Source organism: Lutra lutra, chromosome 7 (assembly GCF_902655055.1).
Source record: "Lutra lutra chromosome 7, mLutLut1.2, whole genome shotgun sequence".
Lineage (NCBI taxonomy): Eukaryota > Metazoa > Chordata > Mammalia > Carnivora > Mustelidae > Lutra > Lutra lutra.
The window spans coordinates 74,385,934-74,412,684 of NC_062284.1; the positions used below are offsets into that span (position 1 = coordinate 74,385,934).

The window sequence follows — 26,751 nt, forward strand, 5'->3', positions numbered from 1 at the left end:
TGAGAAGTGGGAGGGTCAGAGGGAGAAGCAGACTCCCTGCTGAGCAGGGAGCCCGATGCGGGACTCGATCCCAGGACTCCAGGATCATGACCTGAGCCAAAGGCAGTCGCTTAACCAACTGAGCCACCCAGGCATCCCTCTCATCTTTTATGGATCCTTTTGGGTGTCCACAAACAAGCAATTTATAAAAAGATGTTTTTAGAACACTATCTCAGGTGGGAAAACTGAAGTCTTCTCATTGGTTTTTAGAGCTGAAGTTATGAAAATACCAGCGCCTGGTACAGATGAATTCACCAGCCACTTCTTACAAAGTAGACACTGAAGAGAAACTTCTGGATGATTAGTAGCACTTTTGTCATCTGGATATACAGTCAAGTTCCCTTAATTGGCACTTTTGGGTGATCTGGATCCTTAGCTGTCCTTGCTCAGAACCTCTGAAGGGGAACGTTAAAAAAAAAAAAATCGAGCTTATTGCTATTAATTGCTTCTTCTGGTTCCTGCAGTCCCAGAATCTAATGAGGTGACACTAATAGGACAAGTAGTTGCTATGGTTCCCCACATCCATCAACAAAATGTTTCCATTCATTTACTCACAAATGTGATACAATTCAGGGTTAGAGAAGAAAGAACAGTTAAATATGAGGTCAGAGTTTGGTATCCTAATTTCAATTACCTTACTAACTAGCTATAGGTGTTCAAGTAGAATTCACCCAATTCTTCCACATCTGTTTCCTATAGCTTCCCAACAGAACAATTATACTTGACAAGATGAATCCACCTGACAGTGGGCATAAGACTTTTCAACCAAAATGGCCCCAGGGCAGCTCCAGTCCAAGACAGATTTAATGGTATGAGCATGAAGTCTTACAAAATGCAGGTAAAGAACAGACTTGGACAGCATAGCCGTGAACAGAAAAGGAGGGAAGAGAGCACAGGTCACCACGGAACAGCAGCACAGGCAGAAGCCCCACACTAACACCCCCACGCTGGCAAATTAGCAGCACATATCTTGGAGAACATCTTAGAGTCTCCTCAGGAATAAAACTGGCAAAGTAAGCTTTGGGCAAATGGATAAGCAAAGGCCCTATATTCATCTGTTAAGGATACCATAACAAAATCTCACTGACTAGGTGCTTAAGTAAGAGACATTTATTTCTCACAGTTCTAGAGGCTGGAAATCCAAGATCAGGGTATCAGCAGTTCTGGTTTTTCCTGACACCTCTCTCCTTGGCTTGCAGGCAGCCATCTTCTTGCTGTGTCCTCATATGGGCTGCTGGCTCCAGTTTGGAAAACATAGTATCAGAACCCTCTCTGTAACATTTAAAGTTCATTCTATAGAAACATGCCCACGTTTCCTTTATTCTCATGCTATAACAGAATTTGTCTGATCTTTGTCCCAGGTTCCCGGCACAGAGCTTCTAAAATCCTGGGATCTTCCCAAGTGATAGAAGTGTACTTACTATTCATGAGCCCCTGGATCACACCTGAGTTTATGCTAATAAGATGATGGGCTGGGGGTTGGGGCTCCTAGAGAGCTTCAGGATGGGGTTAGTCACTACAAAGACTAACAACCACCTTAGAAGGTTGCACTGAGCAATAGCCCCACCTCAAGGATGAGGAGGAGGGTAGGAGATCACATTCAGTCACATTCACATTCATCACACTGAATCACGTTCGATTGCACCTACATAATAAAACCCCAGTAAAAACTGGACACGGAAGCTCAGAAAGGCTTCTTGGTTGGTGAGTACATTGATGGGCTGGGAGGGTGATAGCTCCTGATTCTCCCAGAGAGTATATTCAGGACCTTTCTAGACCTTCACTATGTGTCTCTTCATCTGGCCAGTCCTGTTCTGTGCCCGTAATGGTAAATGTATAGTCCTTAACTATAGTGCTCTTAGCCAATTATCAAAGCTGAGGGGGCTGTGAGAACCTCCTAAATTTGTAACCCATTAAAAAAAAAAATTTGTAACCCATTGGTCAATAGTGCAGGTGACCTAGGAACCCCCACAGTGTGTATAGCATCTGAAGTGGGAGCCATCTTGTGGAGGACTAAGCCCTCTACTCTGATACACAGGTGGTATAAGACCAGTAGAGGGATGAAACAGAATCCAGGGCATATTTTGCTATAACTACTCTTAATTTCAAATCCAAGAATCTCTTGTCAACGGGAGTAAAAAATCTTGTCTCAAAACTAAGATGTGGGCAAACACCAATGGCTTTGGGCAGCTCAAAATTCAGATCTTGTTACCTGGTGGCCAGGCAAGCTCCAGGTAGCCCCCAGAGACTTAGTGCCATGCATGTTTTCTCCATTGGCCCTAAAGCAATTTGGGGGTGAATCCTTGGTATGCCCCTTCCCGGCCACCCTGCCACCACTGGTCATCTGCGTCTGGGAAGTGTTGCCTTCCCGGGCCCTCAAACTCTGCCCATCTGCATATCTCACAATGTCCTGCCATGAAATTCCTTCTCAACAATCAATGTGCACTTGACGTTTTGGTGACCCCTGCAATGAAACTCCAGCCTTTCATACTTTTTAAAAACTAGCCACTGACATAAACAACATTGACCAATGCTAAAAACCCTCCTTTTGCACCCTTCCTGGATGAGCACACTCCTTAGCTTCCCTACAGCTTCCCACTAATTCCCTACAAATTAGGAAATGCTGAGCTGCGCTTGAGATCAATGAATCTAAGCAATTTTGTTGAATGTTTTTTAGGAATGACTACAGTCAAACTTCAAGTCAGTAGGGGGCAGGGGGGATAACTCCTCTTCCAGAAAGCTGACTTAATCAGGGCCATTTCAGTCCAGCTAGATCACAGTTGATATATTCAATGTGCCCAAGCAAGGCACGTGAATTAGAAAGATGTGGTATTCATGACGAATACATCATTTAACAAATTCTGCCATTAACATTCTTCAGGCCTTTCTAATCATTTGTATTATCAATTTGGTTATCACATTTTTTTAGAACCAGAAGTAAAATCGCATTGCAATTGACTCTTCATAATGGTTCTCTTCCAAACCATCCACAGTGACAATGCTTCGGATCCCACCGGTAGTCTATGTAATAATAATTGCCCAGGAGGAAAATCCCTAATCGTCTATTCTATTTATCATGGATAGAGCTGGAAGAAGTCAACCAGCCATGCACAGAGCAATTCCATTTTTTCCCCCATCGCTTCATAGCAAATGCCTTTTTACCATTTTCCTCTCTCCTTGACCACCCCAGGCATTCTAACCATTCCTCCCAGAAAAACACATAAAAAACAGGGGTATTTTAATGTTTGGAGAAAGAAAAGGAATGGGTTGGCTAGCATTTTTCTCCTGTTCTCCTGGGTGTGGAGCTCCTGATCATGAACTTGAGTCGGAGGCTTCTTTCTGGGTCATCCCCAGGTCTACACCCCTGGCACCCGGTCTTCTGCCTGAGCCTGTTTGACAAGAACCACATAAAACCACATGGTGGCAAAAGAGCTAGTAGAGGCTGCCCCTAGCTTCCTGAGCTCCCTCCTTTACCTGGCACCATCAAGACAAAGCTTAACTACAAGTTCCCATTTTGGATCGACCTTATCCAGATTTCTAGGGGTCATTAGAAATTCATCATTGCCAATTGTGTTCCTGAACATACAAGAAAGGAATAATATTCTCTATTGCAGAGTGGATGGTAGGAAATATATGGCATACATAATTTACACACACACACACATTGTTTACAGATTTTCCCTCTGTTTTGTTTCTACGTGATTTGGGATCATGGATCTTCTCACATAACTTTCCACTTTTTTCAAAACATTTTCCCTTAACATAATATTTGGAGATATTTTCAGGTAGCGGTGACTGGAAAAGAAGGAAGTCAAAGTACTTTAATAAGCACTTATAGTTTTCATCAAAAATGAATGTTTTATATACACCTGGTCCTTATAAGTATATAAGTGTCGTCACATTAAACCTGAAAATGTCCCTGATGAGTTTTTTTTATTCTCCAATAATTGGACCAACTCTAAAGCCAACTAAGATTGTTAAGTGTTATTTTTCATTCTCAAAAAAGAGAATTTCTTTTTTTAAAGATAAAACTGCTTGGTCACAGCGAGAACCCCAAGGACTATTTTATCTGTCTCTTTGCATGTATTTTACCTCAGACACACACATACAAAAATCTACTTCAAACAAACCACTACCATTAACTCAAACCTGATGAATAAAGTCAGCAGAAGAGGGCCACTGTCCATGCCATTAGACAGAAAATACACCACCATTATTTGGGAGACCTGGAGAGAAGCAGATCTAAACATTTTTTCCCCTTGGAAATAGTAAGAAAAGTAAATACCAGTCTTTTAGATTCTGTGAATGGGGCCATAATGGGATGGAATCTTTTATGCAAGGTCTTTTTTTTTTTTTTAAGATTTTATTTATTTGACAGAGAGAGGGAGAGAACAAGCAGGGGGAGCAGCAGGCAGAAGGAGAGGGAGAAGCAGGCTCCCCACTGAGCAGAGATTCCCAACATGGGGCTCGATCCCAGGACCCCGAGATCATGACCTGATCCGAAGGCAGACGCTTAACAGAGTGAGCCCCCCAGGTGCCTCTGTAATGTGTTTCTCTTAATGCTATCTTGAAACTGAAACTCTTGACCCCCTCAAAGACTCAGAAGAGTTGATCAGCAGTGTTAACAATGACAGCCTTGCTTTCAGCCAACATTATTGAGAGGAGCAAAAAATCATTTACATCCACTGAGCACTTCATACTATGTTGTCCTAGACAGTAGCAAATCAGTTCTTCCTCCTCTTTTCTTTCTAGTTTTTAGTAGCTTTGCCATCACCCCAGCCAGAAATCATAGTCATCTGGGCTTTATCTTCATCCATCTGTGCTCCCACCACAGCCATTCACCAAACCATCTGACTCTACAGGTCTCAAATGTCATTGCCTCCTCCAGAGCCCTACTGCTCTTTTTGCTCACACCCTCAGCGCAACCCCCAGCTTCCTTGGTGGTCTCCCTCTTACCCCACTGTTCTCCAGGGCCACCAGCACTTTCATTCATGTACCAAATGTTGATGTCTTACCAGGAATGAAATTGCATGTCTCTTGCTAAAGACACTGGGGTGGATAAGACATCCCTACCCCCCACCCCCACCCACACATCTCCACTGGGCTCTCAAGGACCTCACATCTAAAACGCAAATTCCCTTTTGTCACTTATTTGCCTGAAACTCTTCAGGGGATTCCCATTGCCTACAGGGACCCCACAGGGCATTACCTCCTTACCTTAGGAGAAGTCACCATAGCTGAATGTCTTCCTCTCCAGGTGCAGGCTCAGGAAACTGACCCTACCAGCACGGAGAGAGTAGGACAGTGCCTCAGGGGCGCCAGCGTCTCAGAGTCTAGGCCCCCAGAGCACGAGCTGGATGAGCCAGGGTGCCAAGTGAGTCATCTTCCACGAGCACCACAGCAGACACAGCGCCAACTGCTTGCCCGGCGCTGCGAGTTCTCACAGGCTGGACTCACGAGTCCTCACTAGTAGGAGGCACGTACCCTTCATGTCTCCATTTTACGGATGAGGAAACGGAGGCACAAGAAGGTCCAGTCACAGGCCCAAGGTCACCCACCAGTTTGAAAGCTGCAGAGCCAGAACTTTTCCTTTCCTTTCCCCTTTCCTTTTTCCTTTTTTCTTTCTTTCTTTTTCTTTCAGACTTCAGTTTTTACTGAACAGTGTACAGGGCCGGGGCAAGGGGGTGTTAGTCAGACAGACCAAAGTGCACGTCATCACGAGACTCCTCAGATTCTTCTTCTTTGCGTCCACTTTCTCCTCAGCAGGAACAGCAGCGACCGTCCCCTCGCCGCCGCCATGCAGAAAGATGGCCGACCGCAAGCAGTGAGTTCTCGCCCGAGAACCTGGCGCGGCATTGCAGACGCGAGCTAGTCACGGGATGGAGCTGCACGCTCACCCAGCGGGGCCTAACCTACCTCGAAGGAAGCTCTGAAGAAAGCTTCATAATGATTCTCTTATGAAAATGGTTCAGCGGCTCCTCGGTGGCCGCTGAAGAGAGGGGACGCTGTGCTGGAATTGGAAGCTAGTTCCGAAGTCGGTGTTTTTAAATATTTTGGTGAAGGAGGAGAAACAACTCCCAAAGGGAGCCATTACTGTCACCCTCTGACAGGAAGTTTCATCCTCCCTGTGGGGCAGGCTATGGGAGAAGCCGAGGAGGGCTGCGAGAGGGTCTCTTGGCGAGCACGTGACCGCGACTAGAATGTTCAATGAGGTCAGAGTAGTCAGACGCATCTCTTTCCACAAATCACTACCCGTCCCTCACCTGAGCTGCACTTAGCCAGTGTAGACACCTGCTACTCCTCAGGGCTCTGTGGTTCCTCAGCGGTTGTTTGAACGAGTTAGTATTTTTATTCAGGCTTCAGTCCGTCTCAGTGGCCTGAGTCTTTCTGCCTCCTTCAAGTAACCTGGTGCTTTTTATGCTCATTTTCTAGCTCAGATTTTCTAGCTCAGAGAGCACTTAGCTCCCTGTTTCCAAATTCGTGCAGCTGGCCTCACTGTTGCCTCCCCATTCTGCCTCCAGGTAATGTTAACCCGTATCTGAGGATGACAAAACAGGGATTAAGGTCACACAGCTGGTCTCCAAAGGAGGACTTGAACTCACATGGGGCTCCGTGCTCAGCAAGGAGTATACTCGAGATTCACCCTCTCCCTCATCCTCTGCCCCGCCCCCTGCTCACACACACCATTTCTCTCTCTCTCTTTCCCTCTCTCAAGAACAAATAAATAAACCTAAAAAAAAAAAAAAAAAATCTGCGTATACCCTAGTGCCAGAAGTCCTGGATTCTTGGGCTCAACCTGGAGCGTCTGCTTCCTCCCACTTCACCCTGGCCTCAGCAACCCGCCCCGGGACCTTCCCCTTGTTCCACCCCTCCGTGGTGTTCCCACTTCACATCCCCAGAGGCTCTGGCCCCACTCCATGCTCTACCTGCTGCTTTCCGTCTGCACTAACCTCAGGAGTCCGCCTGGTCTCCCCTGCCGCTCGACCCACACCGCCCTCTGCTGGCCGAGGGCAGCACTTGCACACCCTTCTGGGGCTTTGTCGCCATCTCTACTCACCTTCACTTTTCACACTCCTTGGCCCTCCACTCCAAGACCCGCCCGGATCTCCACCGCTTCACCTGGACTCCCAGGTGGACCCACCCCCACCTGGTGCCCTCTGTCTAGCTTCAGCATGGCTTCCACTCCCCACCCTTCTGATGATTTGGCACACTGACTAAATGTTCTGGATTTTCCAAGGCCACACTGATTCTAACTATTCTGCCCCATCGTCAGATCATTTAGCTCAATTTTTGGATCAGAAATAGAGTCAGTGGAGATTTATTGCACCTGGATATCATTTATGTAATTGGTGCCACATGCACAGGATACAAAATTCAAAAGGCACCAAAGAAGATCGAGTACAAATGAAGTCTCTTGGCCCTGGTCTCCAGGCCCACAGGCCCCCAGCTCCCCTCCTCAGACACTGTGATTGCGGGCAGTTTCTCACCCTTCCAAAGAGCCCACAGATCTCTGACCTGGATGGGACTGGCTATATTTCAGCAACAGCACTGGCAATTTCTTAATCATTTATAAATTAAAAATTATTTAAAGAAAGAAATTAGAAAGTTCAGCTTCAATCCCACTCCCTAAATGAATTCATGTCATTTCTCTAAACTGCATTTTTAATTTTTATCTATATGCACACGGTTTTTTATTGTTTAATCATGGTAATGTGAGAAGTTTAGATCTACTCCCATTACTAATTTCAAACACACATTTCATTTTCATTATTTTTTTTAAAGATTTTTTTTTTTAATTTATTTATTTGACAGACAGAGACCACAAGTAGGCAGAGAGGCAGGCAGAGGGAGAGAGAGGAGAAAGCAGGCTCCCTGCTGAGCAGAGAGACCGATGCGGGGCTCGATCCCAGGACTCTGGGACCATGACCTGAGCCGAAGTCAGAGGCTTTAACCCACTGAGCCACCCAGGCGCCCCTCATTTTCATTATTTTTAATGGCTCACGTAATATTCATTTGGACTAAACCCCAGTTATTGGGTTTTTATTTGAAGTGTTAACAGTTATAAATAATAGGGGCACCTGGCTGCAGGCTCAGTTGTTAAGCGTCTGCCTTTGGCTTCAGTCATGATCCCAGCGTCCTGGGATCAAGCCCCACATCGGGCTCCCCGCTCAGCGGGAAGCCTGCTTCTCTCCTTCTCCAACTCCCCCTGCTTGGGTTCCTTCTTTTGCTGTGTCACTCTCTCTGTCATATAAATGAATAAAATCTTTTTAAAAATTATAAATAATATCAGTATAGCCACCTATAACTTTCTTCTTTGAATGATTGCTTTAGGGTAAGTTCCCAGAGTGGTAATATGGAGTGTAAGGGATAGTTCCTGCCACATTTAGCCAAATAGCTCTTAGAAAGGTGACAGAAGTTTGCAATGCCTCATAGAAATGAGGATACATCTTACTTTCATTCCATAAAATACAATAATTATGGTTATCAACAAAAAATACTTCCTGATACTGTTCTCACTTACATATTTTTGTAACAGAAAACTCAGGTCAACGCCAACAATTTAGGTTTCTATGTTTCATGTAGACTTCTGCTAGAAGCAGTCCTCAGAGCTAATTGGAAAAAGTCGACCGGTTGGCTTTCTAAGACCTTAGAGAGGTTTTTGTGGCATCCCACATGGAGGGCAGTTTGGCAAGGTCATGAGTGAGTGGGCACATTCTCATTCTCTCTCCCTCTCCCTCTCTCTCCCTCTCCCCATTCTTCAAGGTATTGTTCCATACCCACCAAGCTCTTGTTATGTTATTAAAAGGGCAAAAGTCTTTCCAATTTACATTCTTTTAAAAGTGATCTCTTTTTGAGGGGTGTTTGGGTAGCTCATTGGTTAAGCCTCTGCCTTCGGCTCAGGTCATGATCTCAGGGTCCTGGGATGGAGCCCCATGTTGGGCTCTCTGTTCGGCGGGGAGCCTGCATCCCCCCCCCCACCGCCTAGTTGTGATGTGTGTGTGTGTGTGTGTGTGTGTCAAATAAGTAAAATCTTTTAAAAAAATAAGTGATCTCTTTTTGAGTGTCAATGCAGATATATTTTCCTTAGTGTGTAAAATGTGTATAAGACCCTTCCACTTTGGAGAGCGAAACTTGGACCTGGACTCTGCACTCACTAGTTATATCTCTTGGACAAATCAGGCAGCCTATTAGAGGTTAGTTTTTATCAGTAAAATGAAAGAATATCTTTCCACCTCACATAGTTGTTGTGAAGGGCAAATGAGAAGACGCAGGAGCGTGAGAACTGTGTTATAAATAGCAAGTCGTTCTTGAAATGTTCCAAGGACTATATGAGACCATATGATTCTTCTCATTTCAAACCTCATCTCTTATTGATTCTAGGGGAAATATTATTGCATCTTTAACTATTGACTTAGTGCCCTTTATTTTTGTCTGCTAACCCAGGAAGTCTAACTATGCAGAAATTGCGATGCTGAGCTCTGTCCCCTGCAACAGCCCTCCTGAAATGTTTCATTTCTTAGTTTAGTTTCTTAAAATTCTGGATATATATATATTTTTTAAAGATTTTATTTATTTATTTGACAGAGAGAGATCACTAGTAGACAGAGAGGCAGGCAGAGAGAGAGAGAGAGGGAAGCAGTCTCCCTGCTGAGCAGAGAGCCCGATGCGGGACTCGATCCCAGGACCCTGAGATCATGACCTGAGCCGAAGGCAGCGGCTTAACCCCTGAGCCACCCAGGCGCCCCAAAATTCTGGATATATTGCTCAAGGAGTTTTTTTGTGTTTTTTTTTTAACCGATTTAAGTGCAATTTCTGCTTTGTGCAGCCGAAACAACACTCTCAGTTTGTCTTTTGCAATGATCATTACCTTCATGCTTTTTAATTCTGACCTTCTCTCCCTTGAGAGGATAGAGTCTCCCTCCATTTCTTTGAAAAGAGGCTCCAACCGTTTTCTGAATTCTGTGTGTGGCTCCCTGTGGGTGCTCTTTGTCAGGGTTAATTAAAACAAAGTTTTTTATATGTTCTCTATTCTTTTTTGAGTGATGACACTTTTTTCAGGGACAATTTTTCCAGCTTAATGCATTCTCCGTTAAGTTACCCTAGTGACTAATACCTACTGTATTACTGGAAATTCTTTAGTAAAATTTCTGGTTGATTTTAATAGAATTTGTGATTAGGAGGTTGATTGGGTTTCCACTTGTGAGGACCTATTTAGAAACTGTCCCTGCTCCCCTTCCCCCAGGGGATTTACTTGGAGACAAGTCCGGGAAACCAGCTTCAGGTAACAAAGCCCAGATACAAAGGTGGGTCAGGCCAGGTGGAGACATCAATGGGGGGATGCATACTGTCTCCCTGGTTACTAAGGAGTATGGGCCCCGCCCTTTGGGAGCCTTTTGGATGCCAATCCTAACCAAGGTGTGATAGGCTAAATCAAATGTCTACTAGGGTAAATTGTAACTCAATTGGTCACCTAGCATCACTGTGGAGTTTCCTGTGTGTGTTACAATCTCATTGGCCACCTGTGAGTGGCCAGGCCCGACCACATGGCCTTTGCCCTTAAAAGCTAGACTGTGAAACAGAGAAGGGTCACCCTCTCTTGTAAGAGGTGAGGCCCCAGGGGGCTCTCTGCTCGGTGGGGAGCCTGCTTCCCTCTCTCTTTCTCTGCCTGCCTCTCTGCCTGCTTGTGATCTCTCTCTCTGTCAAATAAATAAAATCTTTAAAAAAAAAAAAAAGGTGCGGCTCCGAACGTTCAGTTAGATTCTTGATGCTTGGCGCGAAATAAAGCTTTGCTTGACCTTCGCTTTGTATCAGTCTCGCTCTTTTAATCACGGACCCATTATTGGGGCATAACACATTCACTCCACCATCTTCCTGGATAATTTCCCTACCCTGTCTGGTCTTTCTATCTTTTGGTTCAATAGTCTGGAAAGAACCCAAGGACCAAAGATGGGGTTAGAAATGGAGAACCAAACATTTTCAACAGAAAATTGGAAAATGCCTTTTTGTTGCTGCTGTTAAGGTTCATGCTGGACCTAATAAAAGGGGAGCAAGGATGGAGTACTGAAATAAAATCTTACCACAAACCCCTTAATAACTCGATGTAGTAACTGCATTCCTAAACTTTCTGAACCTTCCAGGCATTTTGCAAGCAGCAGAGGCTATGTTGATTTCTCTAGCTACAAATGAGGGAGATGCCAAGTTATTTCCAAGGTCTTTTTCCAGCTCTGAATTTCTTCAACATTAAATAATATTTAACCTGTAGATTCGGGCCCTCATTGATGCGACCAGAATTATCCCCACTTCCTGCTACCTCACCTTCAAAATGCCCACGTGTGTGTATGTGCAAATGCGCGTGGGTACACACATACACACGCGCGCACGCACACACCCTACTCTGATTTCCTCATTTGTAAATTTTTCGCATCAACCGTTATTAAACGTAAAATGAAACTGTGAGGGAACTGAAGAGAAAACTGGTTTCTCTGGAATCATGGAAGCTCTGCTCACCCAGATCTGCTCCAACACATGAGGTGCCTAAAAGTAGAGCCCACAGGACAGCACCCACAGCCCTGTATGGGTGAGGCACCAAGTCTCCACCCGGTCTGGACTCTGAGGGGCAGCCCTGCGGCCCTCTGGTGGACACACTGTGGAATCGCAGCCTTCCAGCCTAAGCAAGGGCACAGGAGCCCACCTGAGAAGAAAGCCCCTGGGGCTCTGCGGGAGGGACCTGAAACCCTAACCAAGGGCCTACCCACCCCTCACCCACCAAGTCCTTTCCTCAGAAATGGTGGTCTCATGTCATTTTGAGGCACACTATCCTTGCAGCTGTTAGACTTGAGGTTCAAGAAAACTAGGCTGGATTTCAAACTAGGCGATATTGAAGGGCCTACATCTTTGTTAGTATTTTGGGTAATCCCTGCAAGAGAACGTTTTTTTTTTAAATTCAGGAGAGTCAGAATGAAGTTTCCGGCGCCAGGGCTCTTGTCTCTCTTTTGAACTTCGGTTACTCTTAGTTTACACAGGCCAAACTTTTGTCTCAAGAAGATACCTGTGGCAACTACTAGCAGGGAAGTGAGGTGTGGGATACTTTTGACAGCCTGTGAATGGGAGGATGTAGTTCCCTTAAACACTGATCCCCCAGTAATGAATGCTGTCCCTTTACATAGTCATTCAGGTAAGCAACAAGTATTTGTTATTCAGGGCTATTTGCTCTCAGATCTCTTCCGTGTCCTCTCCAAGCACTGTTCCCTATTTACCCTCGCCAATTGCCTTCCAGCTGCAATGGTCAATGGGAGTCTCTAGCAACAAGTGAGAGGTTGGCAAGCAAGAGAAAACAGGTTATGAGGAAACCTGGGTGGCTCAGTGGGTTAAGCCTCTGCCTACAGCTCAGGTCATGATCTCAGGGTCCTGGGATCGAACCCCACGTCAGGCTCTCTGCTCACTGGGAGCCTGCTTCTCTCTCTCTCTCTGCCTGCCTCTCTGCCTGCTTGTGATCTCTGTCAAATAAGTAAATAAATAAAATCTTAAAAAAAAAGAAAGCAGGTTATTTTTTTTTCCATCCCTCTCTCCGTATTTTGAGCATCATTTTCCTGCAATGAGCCCACCTCCTCACCAGACAGCCCCTCCCTGCAGGCGCCTGAGCGGTGCCTGCCATGGTAAAGCCTCAGCTTCTGATTCTAGGGACACCATCCCTCCTGTGCGTCCTTCAAGCCCTAATGGTAGAAGCAGTTTCTTGTGGCTGCTAAGAGCTGGTTGTTTCTTCAGCCCATTCAGCTTCTCACCTCTCCACTACCTGTGTGATCCATGCCCTGTTTTAAAGTCCCTCTTTGAAGTGCCCAGGATGATGGTGTTGTAGTTGGGACTAGGGACATGACAGTGAGCAAGACAGGCTCAGTTCCCCATCCCATGTTGCTCATGGTCGATCATGGAAAACAAATATGAAATAAACAATCTTAGTGTAAGTGTTTCAAAAGGGAATTCCATAGGAACATAGAGCAGAGAGGCCTGATCTAAAATGTGAATAAATTTTGCAGCTTCACAGGTGACACTAGAGACTCTAGGTAAGGGGCACCTGGGTGGCTCAGTCGTTAAGTGTCTGACTTTGGCTCAGGTCATGATCCCAGGGTCCTGGAATCAAGCCCCACATCAGACTCCCTGCTCAGTGGGAAGCCTGCTTCACCCTTTCCCACTCCCCCTGCTTGTGTTCCCTCTCTCGATATCTCTCTCTGTCAAATAAATAAATAAAAATCTTTTAAAAAGAGAGAGAGAGAGACTCTAAGTAACTGGGTCTTTACGCCAAGTTACAGAGGCAGCACGGCAAGTGTGAACACGGCCTCTCAGCCTGCCTGGCTGCAGCAGGAAAGAAAAGGAAGGGACTCTAGTGGAAGGGGCAAGTTGGAGCTTTCAAGCAGGATTCCGTTCATGGTTGCTACAGAGAAACAGGAATGGGCTTATTCCATCAGCCTGCAGTTATCTTGTCTGCCAACTAAGCTCTGCCTGGTCCAGCCAGAGAAGGAGCCAGAAACATGGAGGAATGTATCATCCATCCCCTGCCAACCTCCAAAAGCCTGGGAGTCAGGTGATGCCCAGGCCAAGCCCACCTCCGAGAAAATGCTTTCCCGAACACTGAAGCTGCAACATGGCAGGATTTTCTAGGCGTCCTCCCAGCCCAGCCCTGCACAGTGAGAATGAGGACCAGTTCCTAGTCTGTCATGACAGGTTCCTGTTGTTGTCCTGTTGAGCTCCGGGCATCCTTATCTTCTCTGTGTAGCCCATCTGTATTGATGAGTTCCAGATTCACTCAATAACACCTCGACTCCTCTTGCCAAATCATGAAAGCTCTAAACTTAGAGATCAGATGAGGCAGACATACTTCCTTCACCTTGGCCTTTTAAATCAGTGTACAAGATCAAAAGTGTGTTTTTTGAATGGAGGTTTTCCAACTACCTACTACAAACGAGAGTCATTACTCAAATGTTTGGCCATTCCAAGCCACCCTGCCTTGCAGAGTTCCCTGATATGGAATGAGGGAGAGAACATGTTAGAGAGTCCTCTCCTCTTTCCAAGTTCACTGCCCAGTCTCGGTTCTTATTAGACCCTAGTACAGCTAATAACATTTCAACTCAACATATTACCACCCACAAGGCTCTGGTCTTGACTTTGAACTGCAGTTCCTTAAAGTGTCAAAACTCATGACTTGGAGTGCATGGGTAGCTCAGTGGGTTAAAGCCCCTGCCTTCAGCTCAGGTCATGATCTCAGGGTCCTGGGATCGAACCCCACGTCAGGCTCTCTGCTCACTGGGAGCCTGCTTCTCTCTCTCTCTCTGCCTGCCTCTCTGCCTGCTTGTGATCTCTGTCAAATAAATAAATAAAATCTTTAAAAAAAATTTTTTTTTTTTTTGACAGAGAGAAATCACAAGTAAGCAGAGAGGCAGGCAGAGAGAGAGGAGGAAGCAGGCTCCCTGCTGAGCAGAAAGCCCGATGTGGGGCTCGAACCCAGGACCTGGGATCATGACCCGAGCTTAAGGCAGCGGCTCAACCCACTGAGCCACCCAGGCGCCCCTAAAAAAATTTTTTAATTAAAAAAAAAACACTCATGACTCAAGAAGTCATGATGAGTAGGACACTTGGATGGCTCAGTCAGTTAAGCATCTTGCCTTGGACTCAGGTCATAGTCCCAGGGTCCTGGGATCGAGTCTTGCATCCAGCTTCCTGCTCAGTGAAGAACCTGCTTCTCTTTCTGTCTCTGCCCTCCACTTCCCCTGCTTGTGCTCTCTCACTCTCTCCCTCTGACAAATAAATAAAATCTTTAAAAAAAAAAAAAAAAAGGTCATGATGAGTCAGTTATGGTAACTGAGTCAGGCCAAGAAAAGGAGGGAGCCCGGTGTTGCTTGAGACTCTGGGCTCCATGTGAAAATGAAACCCTAATGCCCTAAGGCATCTATTGTATGTAATAAATTAACCCACTTCTAGAATGGTACTAGCCATGTACTATCCTTGGGAGAATTGAGAAAGGGTCGCCCAAATAATATTCTAGAGACCTCAATTCTCTTCTAGAGCCCCTGTTGAGTAAGGCTGGCCCAATAGCACAGAAGCTGGTTCCAGGAATACTTCTGTCACTCTCTTGAACCTCTCTAGTTCAAAGGGCCACACACAAATGATTACACGCACAGTATTAGCACTAGTCTGGGAGGAATGTTTATTTTAAGAATATGGGTATAATAAAGGCATATTGAGAGAACCTGGAAAAGCAACCAAAGGAGCCCCCAAGAAGTCCACATTCTGGTCTCCTGATGGCCTTTTATCTTCCTTCTGCAGGTGTGAGACTCAGCAGATGCTTATCAACTTAACAAGGCGCCCATTCGATGAACCAAACCCATCCAATTTTAACAGAAAATGATAAAAAACAGACCTATTTTTATCTGACCTGATCACCTTTGCAGGGTCCATTTTCTGGAGAGATCTCCATAGGAACGCCTACTCCCAGCTACCCCCACAGAGTCTTGAGGGCAGGGAGGGGACTAAGACACTGGAGTGAGGAGCAGGTGGGGCTCGAGCTCCAGAGGAAGCATTGTGTTATCTCCCTAGAGCCTCCAGAACCCTGCTCCCTGGGGGGGCCAGGGAGAGCTGGCAGGGGGCGGGGTGGGGGGGGGAAGAGATGCAGTGGAAGGGCGGGAAAGAGGGGCAGATGAATAACACTTAGTTTAGCACTTTTTTTTTTTTAGCAGTTGTTTTCTGGATGTTTCATTGACATGTCCTAGCCCCTCAGTTAGATTGTAAATTCCTTGAGTGCAAGGACTAAGTTCATGCTGTAAATCTTGAATTTCCTACAGTGTCCAGCACAGTGCTTTTCCTACAGATGCTTAATCAGTATGCTGTTGATTAATTAGAATCTGCTTTGGGGAAAAAATGTGTATCCTTGCAACAATTACAATATGAGGTTTATGTGAAAGTACTGTGTGAATATCACAAAGCTTAAAATATTGTATACCTGGGCACTATGAGCCATCCCGCCCCACCAAGCCCTCCCATCCCATCCAAATGTCCCACAGAGATAGAATCCAGAGATAGCTAGGGTTCCTCACCACTGGAACTGAGCAGAGCTTCCCCCTGGAGACAGAGCCTAAAGGCTTCTTTCTCAATTTTCTAGAAACAGTAGTCAGGGCAAAAGCTGAGGACAAAACTAACCCCCCCACCGTAACCCCCCCTCCGTCCCCCCCCCATTGGCCCCCCTCCCCACACATATTCCACTGCTGCTCTGCTCCCTCAAGTCAAAGCTTTCTCTTGCCACACCCCCACATGAACACCTGCTTTAGGGCTGAATTCTAGAGTCTCAATAGTCAGGAACCAGCTTATACTGCCTCCCCCAGGGTTTGCAGCTCAGCTAGGCAGGAGTCTGGTGATCCTCTCTGGACTTGGAACCTGTGAGATCTGACTGTGCATTTCAGGACAGGCCTCGCAGGGTCCCGACCCTCGGCATGGCTCTCTCACTGGTCATCCTAGAACCGAGATAGTCAACACCTTGTGGGGTAATATGATACTGACTCTCACAAGCCAAACTCACATGAAATTGATTTGGTCTCAAAAATCAATGGGGTAGGGGCGCCTGGGTGGCTCAGTGGGTTAAGCCGCTGCCTTCGGCTCAGGTCATGATCTCAGGGTCCTGGGATCGAGTCCCGCATCGGGATCTCTGCTCAGCAGGGAGCCTGCTTCCCTCTGTCTCTCTCTCTGCCTGCCTCTCTGTCTACTTGTGATCTCTCTCTGTCAAATAAATAAATAAAATCTTAAAAAAAAAAAAAATCAATGGGGTAAGGGTGCCTGGGTGGCTCAGTGGGTTAAAGCCTCTGCCTTCGGCTCAGGTCATGATCCCTGATTATTTGATCTCTGTCAAATAAATAAATAAAATCTTAAAAAAAAAAAAAGAACTTCTATTTATATAAAAAAAAAATCAGTGGGGTAGATTTCGGGGGGAATGTTATCTCCCAGTGATGAGAAAAGGTGTCAGTTGCGATCCACACCTGCTACCTGGAATAACAATCCAGTAGCAGTGGAATGAATGCAGAATCATCAGGGGGGCAGGGGGGTGGGAGTTGACTGGTGCTGAAGGATCCTTCAACCAGACCTTGACCATGCTAACAAGCACCCACCTCCCAGCATGCCTTTGGGGTGACCCAAATGGCCACATCCACCAGAAAACATGCTTCTTCCCTCGGACAATACTAGAAACCCTCTAAATTCTTTTTTTTTTTTTTTAAGATTTATTTATTTATTTATTTATTTATTTGACAGACAGAGATTACAAGTAGGCAGAGAGGCAGGCAGAGGGAGAGAGAGGAGAAAGCAGGCTCCCTGCTGAGCAGAGAGCCCAATGCGGGGCTCGATCCCAGGACTCTGGGATCATGACCTGAGCTGAAGGCAGAGGCTTTAACCCACTGAGCCACCCAGGCGCCCCAGAACCCTCTAAATTCTTAACTCACAGCTGTCTTCAGCCTAAACCTCATAAGCTGAGCTCTCCTTCCTTTTTCCCTAACCATTCCATTGAATTTTCAACATAGCTTAGTTCTTTACTAAATATGGACCCCATCTTGCATCATGTAGGGACAAATAAAGATCTTCACCTGACACCATGATGGCAGGGGTCCCAAGGCTTTTCTGGGAAGATGGGTGTCTTGCCCTGTCTTTGCACAGCCTTCCAGATTTCATCTCCACTGTATTGGGAGCTATTCTTTTCTCTCCATGCATGGCCTCCAGTGACTTTGACAGCCAGGTCTGCCCTGGGATCTCTACTGATCTGACCGACAGAAACTCATCTGACCCCTTTGCTAAGTCTGATAGGCTGTTGGTGAGTATTGTGATAGGTCATCTTCCCTTCCTTTAAGGATGCTGCATTTATCCCCTCAGAGGGTAATGCAGAGCAATTCTGAACACCCAACCTCTCTCCACCAAAGGCCTAAGCTCTGGGATGACTATCCTGCCCTCAGTCAGGCATGCCCTCTGGCTCTGTTCCAAGGCAAAGTTGGTCTTCCTATTTCTGCCAGTTTTTAAAAAATTAACACTCAACCATCATGATCTTGATACCATATTTACCAACCTCAGCATAGGGAAATCTGGACTTTGAAAGCTATTCGGCAGGCTTGACTGCCCAAAGAAGTTCAAAGAACAGCCTAGCCAATTGTGTCAAAGTTGATGGTGTTCTCTAGACCGATGACTAATACATTTTTATTCAATATATTTTAAGTCGCTGTACTCAAAAGGCAATAAGACCTGAAAATGATATGCTGTTCTGATCCTGGAGCACCCAGGAAACTTTCCAGCTCAGTGAACTCTACACAAATAGAGACAGCTTAATATGCTATAGGACAGTGGCTTTCAACCTTTTTAGCTCCCCAGTAAGAAATGCAAGTTAATTGGCAACCCAATATACAGACACACACATGCACGCACGCACATGCACACACACACACCCACGCACTTACACACCTCTACATAATGGAAACAATTTTTTCTTAAAACAGTACTGTCTTAGGGACGCCTGCATTCAGCTCAGGTCGTGATCCTAGGGTCCTGGGATCAAGTCCCATATCCTGCTTCTCCCTCTGCCCTGCTCTGCCTGTTCTGTCTGCAGCTCTCCACACTTCTGCTCTCTCTCTCTGACAAATAAATAAATAAAAATCTTTAAAATTTTTTTTTAAAAACTGTAGTGTCTTAGAGAAAGATGCATGTGAAAGAGATTTATTAAGAAATATCTTCAGGGAAAAGAGTTAGAGGAGATGAAGAGGCTAGGTTGCGTAAGGTGCAGTAATCCAGCCCAAGTCACATAGAGGGTATTCTGGACTCCGGGGAGGCAGGGGATACTGGGGGTCACACCTCAAAGGCATCTCGGTGAGAAGACAAAAAGAGTTAGAGTATGTACATCTCATCCCCAAAGGTCTTTGGGTGAGTGCTGTGGAAGGAGGGAAGGGACATTCTTAGGCCCCCAGCTCTCCCATACCTTCCAACAACATGCTGACTTTGGGGAAAGGTCAGGCACTGGATTTCCCCTGCCGTGTGCAGAAGTACAGGGATCTCAGGTGACATGGGCAGAGCAGAGACTGCTACATTTTCTACTCTGGTTTTTCATTGCTGCCTTTTGGTTTTTATTTGCTGGCCGTAAATTTAAATATCAGCACAGCCACTTATGATCTGTCATTTAACCTGCTTGAGGCTCTTCTTCGTTCTTAAAATGAGAATAATAATTATCAACTTTGCTTGTTGTGGTGAGACTCAGATTTGACATAGATATCCCTACAAATAGTAGGCACTCAACATGTAGCGATTATGGTTAATAAATGTATCCTCAAAATGACGCAAAAGAGTAGTACAGAAATTTCAGTGTGCTCTTGACTGTATTCAAGACAGGCATGCATAAAAACCCAAGTGGTAGAGTACGGGCGCCTTTGCGGAAATACAATAGGCATCTGCACAAAGATTTGCCACCTCCTCCCTCCACATCTTTGTTTTTTGTTCCCTTTGACTAATGAAGCTCATTTGAGCTCATCTTAAACGTCTCTCTTTCATAAAGCTTTTCCAGACCACCCGAACTTTGAATTGCCATGCCATTCTACTTGAAATTATTTTATGGCAGTTTTTCCACTTTCTTTTTCCCTCTCTGTAATAGCTATTAAAATCCTGACTTGGGAACAGATAGACAAACCAATGGAATGAAATAGAATCCAGAAATAGGCTCAAATACATATGGGAATAATAAAGAAATCAAGGCATGGGGGAAAAACTCCAACAGGGCTGAGATAACTGGCTAGTCATTGGGGGAAAAAGTTAACATGGATCTCTATCTCACTTCTCATAAAAAAACAAATATCAGATGGCCCAAAGATTTAAACATACACACAAATACTGAGTAACTATGTTACTCATGAAAACATGAGTGAATTTCTTTATACTCTCAGAGTAAGAAAGGCCTTTCAGAGCATGACATAAAACTCAGAAGCCATAAGAGAAAAGAGAAAAAAATTTGATTCCACAAAAATTTAAAACATCTACATGACATTAAAAAGACATAAATTCAAAAGCCAAACTGAGAAAAATATTTGCAACTCATGACAATCAGACAGTTAATGTCCTTCCATAAAGAGTTTATAAGAACAGATAAGAACACAGAGTAAACCACCCAATAAAATTGGACAAAGGACATGAATAAGTAGTTTATGAAACAAGAAATACAAATACCTGTAAACATATGAAAAGATATTCAATCACCTTAATAAAGAAATGTAAATTTAAAAAAAAAAAAAAGTTTTCACCCAGATTGGCAAAAATTAAGATGTTCGGTGAAACTACGCGCCAGGAGGGCTGCGAGGAGCTGGGTGCCATCACACTGAATTGCCCTTTAGGAAGGTTCCCAGAGACCAGAGAAGGGCAAGCTTTTCTGGAGGACAACTGACAATTTCTATCAAATGCCAAAAGAGCATACCTTTGGCTTAATGACTCAACTGTTGACGTGGGTTTAGTATGATTTCTAGCTATGTGTACAAAGAACACTATTGCGACATCACCTATATTTGAGGAGAGTCAAAAACAGCTAAAAACAATAGGGGACTGACAAATGAGAGTCCATCCAGATAATAAGAGAAGGAACAAGAATGAAGTAGGTTGGTATGGCCCTGCTAGTCAAAGACGTCCAAGAAATACCAAACAGGTTAAGCAGTGCACACACACACACACACACACACACACACAAACATACACAAATGAATGCACATAAAAAAGGAACACTGACAAGAGCCTTTGCTCTAGATAACTGTACTGGATCATTGCATCACTGTTACTGTCCCGGTCTTGGTACTATATTACAGATGTCACCTCTGTAAGGTGTCCTCATTGGGGGAGGTTGAAGGAAGCATACACTGGGACACTAGATACTACTTTGGAGTCTATTGTTGTTTCAAAATTAAAAGGTTTTGGGTTTTTTTTAAAGGTGTAGAATGTATATATCGTGTGATTCTTGGGTTTTTTAAGAAGTATCAAAAGGTAAGAACAATCCCTATGTCATTACGTTCAAAATGAGTGGGTAGAGCACATGCAATCAGAAGGACAAACCCACCCATCCCCTTCACTCCCAAAGGTTTGCTTGGGAAAAAAGGATAATAAATGCTTAAACTACCCCCATTTCCTTTACAGAGATTAAAAGGAGTGCAATTTTGCTCAAGAATTTGATCTGGCCCAACAAAGGAGAAAGCCCTCAAAAGTAGACTGCTCTGTCCTTTGGCAAGGTTCGTGACGGGCCTTATTCACGTCTTCCCACAGGCCTCTTACACTGTTCTAAAAGCAAGGTAAACGAACTGAAACTGCTTTGCATAATAATGTCAAATGTTATCTCCAGAGAGGACAGGCTGGCACTGCCAGGGACACAGTTCTGTTTCTTAATGTAGCCTTGAGTGGCATTGTCCCTAAGAATGGCTGTTGGTTCTTGGAAGAGTTTGTGTATATATGTGTGTGTGTGTGTGTGTGTGTGTGTGTGTGTGTGTGTGTGTGTGTCTACGTGTGTGTTCAGTTCCTCACAGGAAAATGGAATACCTCAGGAGAGGCAAGACGACATTTCTTCGTCTCATCCTACCAGTGAGATCTCACGGAAAACACAATGAGTTCCAGAACAGGACTTGAACTATCGTTCTGGCCAGAGCCAGCCAAAGCCCACCTTGAAATTTTCTACCAATGCCCCCCACCAAATAAGTCAAACTGGCAGGAATTAATAGCTTCAGGAGACTCCTACTTCAGAGTACTCTGATGTTCTGATTCCAGGACAAGGACAGATCCTCTGGGAGAAAAACCCTTGTTGTTGCACTGGAAAGATTCTGAAGACAATGTTAACTGTATTTCAAGGCTATACACCTTTAACCCACTGACCTGGGCCCTCTAGTTGATAACTTGACTTCTTTGAGATGTCAACACAATACTGACTCTGGGGAAATAAGAAACCAGATATTCTAAGAAGATCAAGCTTGACCACACTAGAAACTAGCCTCCACTGATGCTAGCAAGTCTGTCCAAGATCATATCAAGAATAGTTAACTGCTGTTAATTATTCAGGGACTGCTTCCCCTGAGTGTGGACCCTCACCTGCTTCCCCTTTAAAAACACCCTGCTTGGTCCAGGACTTTGGAGATGGTCCACCATCTTCCCAGGTTACCCACTTCATAAAGAAAGCAACCTTTCTTTCCCAATGGACACTTGTCTCTAAGAGTATTGGCTTTCGAATGTCAAGCAGCCAACCTTGGGTTTTGGTAAGAAAAGAGGCTGCCAGCAAGTCCTCAACAAAGCAAATGCCTGGTTGGAGTCAGGAATCAGAAGGGTTGGGGGAGGGCGGTAACACCTGCAAAAGGAGAGGGAGGAAGCAGGACTAAGCACGAGGAATTGTTGGACCTGAGGCAGATCTGACAATAAGGCCAGCCCAACAGGAAGCTCTAAAGCAAAGTTAGGCAGAAAGGGGAAGGTCCTTGTTCCGCTATTGTGCTCAGTCAATGGCTGGTGTCAGCATGAGAAGGAGTTAACTGTCCACTGAAGGCTGGCAGCTAATCAGGCTCCCAGCAGCCAGCTCGAGTCCTTTCTAGAAGGAGAATCTGAGCTGTTTTCTGCATCTCCACATCTGCATCTCACAAGGACTTTACTTTTAATTAGTTGCCTACATTAAAAAATCAAAGAGTTCATATTAAAATCCAGATTTCTACCTTCTGTTTAAAAAATCCTAAGATCTGGGCGCCTGGGTGGCTCAGATGGTTAAGTGTCTGCCTTGGGCTCAGGTCATGATCCAGGGGTCCTGGTATCAAGTCCCGTATCGGGTCCCTGCTCAGCAGGGAGCCTGCTTCTCCCTCTGCCTCTCTCTCTCTCTCTCTCTCATGAATAAATAAATAAAAGCTTTAAAAAAAAATCCTAAGATCTGGCATCACAGGGCTGGTATCCTCGATGGAAAACATGGGCAGAAGTGAATACACATCAAGCAGGCAGGCTGGGTCAGCAGGACCCAGCAATCTCTACAAACTCCCAGCCACCAAGGCCACACTGTGTTGACATTCTTAATGAGCTTCTGATATCAACCGAGTAAAGCATTCTATGTACTATGCAAAAGAGGGTAGGATGACAGGTAAATTCACTTTAGAAAAATCAATCCATCGGAACTGGTCATACCCTTTCTTTTTTTTTTTTTTTAAGATTTTATTTATTTATTTGACAGACAGAGATCACAAGTAGGCAGAGGCAGGCAGAGAGAGAGGAAGAGAAACAGGCTCCCTGCTGAGCAGAGAGCCAGATGCGGGGCTCGATCCCAGGACCCTGGGACCATGACCGGAGCCGAAGGCAGAGGCTTTAACCCTCTGAGCTACCCAGGTGCCCCGGTCATACCTTTTCTAAGGTAATTTGATCATTGTCATCAACTGGAAACATTTGACCCAGGGTACAAATGTATTTGCACCAAACACAAAAAATACATACTTCCAAGCTTGCACACTGTAGCATTGTCTGAAATAGCAAAATGAAACAAAAAGGAAGTGAGTTAAATGTTCATCAGTAGGAGAAAGGCTAAATAAATTATGGAATATCCACACAATAGAATACTGTACAGCTATTTTGAAAAGGGAGAGAGAGAATAAAGTAGATCTATTATGTACTATTCAGAACATTCTCTAAGAATGTATTTTAAGAAATGAAAGAAATAAAGGAAAAGAAGAGAGAAAGAAAAGAAGCAAGCAGTTTGAAGGACAATATGCATAGTGTTCTTCCATTCGTAGGAAACATTTTTAAGGGAAAAATGCATGTAAAGCATAGGATACTTCTAGAAGGATACACCAGACCAGGAGCTATATGGGGAGCAGGTAGAAGCAGCAGAGGAAAGAGTTACTTTTTTACTTTTCACTTTAAAACCTTCCATCTCTTTTTAAAATCATGAACATGTGTTATTTGTATAATTTAAAGACCAGCTATTTAATGATTAAAACAACAGTGCTAAAAGTAAAATTCCAATCGAAAGAAAATTAATTTCCATGAAAACTCTCATTCCCCAACAACGTCAGAAAAACGAAGCATAGCTATTCAACGTACACAGCAGGTCAGATTGTCATGACTCACTATGATTTCACATTGTGGGGATAAAAATGCCTCACCAGATTAGAAATATTCAGTAAAACTTATAAAAAGCACCAAACACTTGCCACACTTAATAAGTGGGCACTCAGTAAAGGTCACTGTTATTCCCCAGCCCTCCCCTACTGCCTATCCTGACCTGTGTCAATGACCAATCTAGGATGATTATTGCAAAATGCAAGATTTGTATTCCACCCCAGGTGAACAGTCACCCCTCAAGGAAGATGGGAGCGTCTCCCCAACAACAAAGGCATTTCCTCAGCTCTGCAAATGGTACTACCTCCATACATACAAGAGCAATCCCATTGCCTATTAACGTTTCCCATTCCCAAAAGACTCCAACACACCCCTGTATTTCCCTCAAAGATTTCCTACTCCCCCCACTCCACCCCCAGTCTCCAACAAACCAACTTGATGAAGAGTAGGAGCTTGAGACTCGCACACCCCTTGCCTTCCCTCTACCCTTTCCTGTCCACAGATGATCTCCCTGATGTCCCCTGTGCTCTCCCCAAAGAAATGGCACTGGAGACCCAATATCAACCCTACCCAGACAAGGAGGGGCATGTGATGTTCACTAAGCTCCCAGGCCAGAATTTTCTTTTTTCAGAACCCTCTGCTCTTTGAGGTGTGGGCTCCCTCTCCCTCCCCCAACTTCAGCTGCTGGATCTGGCTGACCACCTCAGGGCAGGAGACAAAGAGAGATCAGATCTGCCCTGGAGGCCCGTCTCTGTGAACCCAGAGCCCTGAGAACCCGAGTTCCCATCCTCCTCCATACTCTCCCCACAGGTCCACAGGTGCAGAGCACTGGGAAGGGTTTCCACAGTGCATTAGCTCTGAACAGAGGAGGAGGAAGAGGAGTGTCATGCTATCCAGCCTCTGTTGTCAATAATTCACGAGGTTCAGACTGAGGGGCACCAGTCAGAGTCAGTTTTCCCCGGACATGGGGAAAATTAGACTCAAGCTCTCTTATCTCATCAGGATGTGCTAAGTACCAAAGCTGAGTACCACAGCTGCAGCTCCTCGGCTGACGAATATACCATAAATCCAGTGCTTGCCTGATAGATCACTTGCTACCCAGACTTCCCCTTTTGAACACTGAAATCCCTTTTTAGCTGCTCTGCAGAACTACACATATACTAAATGAGTCTCTAGCAAGTATGAATTCTATTAAACAGCAATTCCCAGAACTGAATTGCACAGACCAGGATTCTCTCTTCTAACTGTAAGGACTGACAGAGTTAGTTGCCAGACTGGTGATTTCACCAACTAACAACACTTTTCTCAACCTACCCATCTGCTTTCATCATCTTTTCTTAACAAAAAGACTAACGCCAAGAAAAGAAAAGGAAAAAAGGGAAAGAAAAAGGAGCAAAAGCATATCCCTGAATAAGGAACTGTCAAGTTAAATAAGCTTAGCTTTATGAAACTCACTATATTGTCTTTCTCTGTCTCAGTTTGTCTAGAACGAGTGCAAACTTTGCCAGAGATCAGCACCACTTCTCAGTCTAGCATTGGGAGGCCACTGGGTTAAACCAATTCAGTCGCTGACACTTGGGTCTCTTGGGGGCCTTTCCACGGTATCCCATAAGCCATCCAGATTTATTAATTCTCCCAGAAACCCAGAAGGGAGATCATTTGGACCTGCTTGGCAGAAGTGTAGGGTGAAGTCTTGGACACAGAATACATAGCTTGAGAGGACATTATTCATCATCTCCCCCAGCGTCCTGTTTACAGATGAAGAGCCTGGCCTGTAGTAACAATAATAGTAATTCTATGATGGCAATAATTACTATGTGTTTAGTAATTTCCAGTTTTTAAAGTGCTTTTACATTCAATAAATATTTACTGAACCGGGATGGAGGCTAAGACCTGGGGACATGGTGATTAGGGAGAATTGAGTACCACCACTGGCTGGGAGACCCTCTCACCTTTTCTACCACTTACGACAATGGGGCAGGCCCTTGAGGCGGAGGTACCAGAAGGCTAGTCCAGTCAGAATCTTTTTTCCTGCATACTGGTTACCATAGTGATAGGCGTCTGCCCTCCAGAGCTGTGAGGATGGAGGAGACAGTGTGTGAAGGGCAGTGCCAGACCTAGCCCAGCCGCTTCACCTCATCATATCTCTCTCCCAGGCTCCTCCACCCTCACCTGGTGACTCCGTGTGGACCACAGGCAATCTCAAAACACTGGCCCTCTAGTGAGCTATCTCACGTATGCAGACCCAGACTTTCAGGGAGATGGAGGTCCATCTTGAAGTTCTGGGAAGGTAAAGCAACCAACTCAAAGCTCCCCTGCCCTCGAAAAATAGCAGGGTCAAGCGGCAGGACATTGCCGAGGGCGGGGAAGTCTATGGGTTCCCGCAAAGGAGCGGGCCCTAGAAGAAACCTGGGGCGACCGCACAGTCCCATGGCGGCCAGGGCGAAGCTGAGGACAGCGGGGCACGACAGCCGTGCGCCGGCAGGGGGCGCCCCACGGCCACCGCCCGCTCCCGGTACGAGGGGCGGGCGCCTGGCGGGGCTAGCCAACGATCCCGCGCGGGGGCTGGCGGGGAGCCGGACAGAGGTGGGGCCGCAGGGGGGC

General features: G+C 45.3%; 1 long non-coding RNA gene across 1 annotated transcript; it reads right to left on the reverse strand.

The window, feature by feature from the left end:
* Nucleotides 1–249: 249 nt before the first annotated feature.
* Nucleotides 250–26,737, reverse strand: LOC125104645 (uncharacterized). The gene is made up of 3 exons (XR_007128672.1): nt 26,320–26,737; nt 5,257–6,577; nt 250–434 (listed from the first exon to the last, which is right to left on the reverse strand). It is a non-coding gene; the product is annotated as an uncharacterized LOC125104645 (long non-coding RNA).
* Between the last annotated feature and the right edge of the window lie 14 nt (nt 26,738–26,751).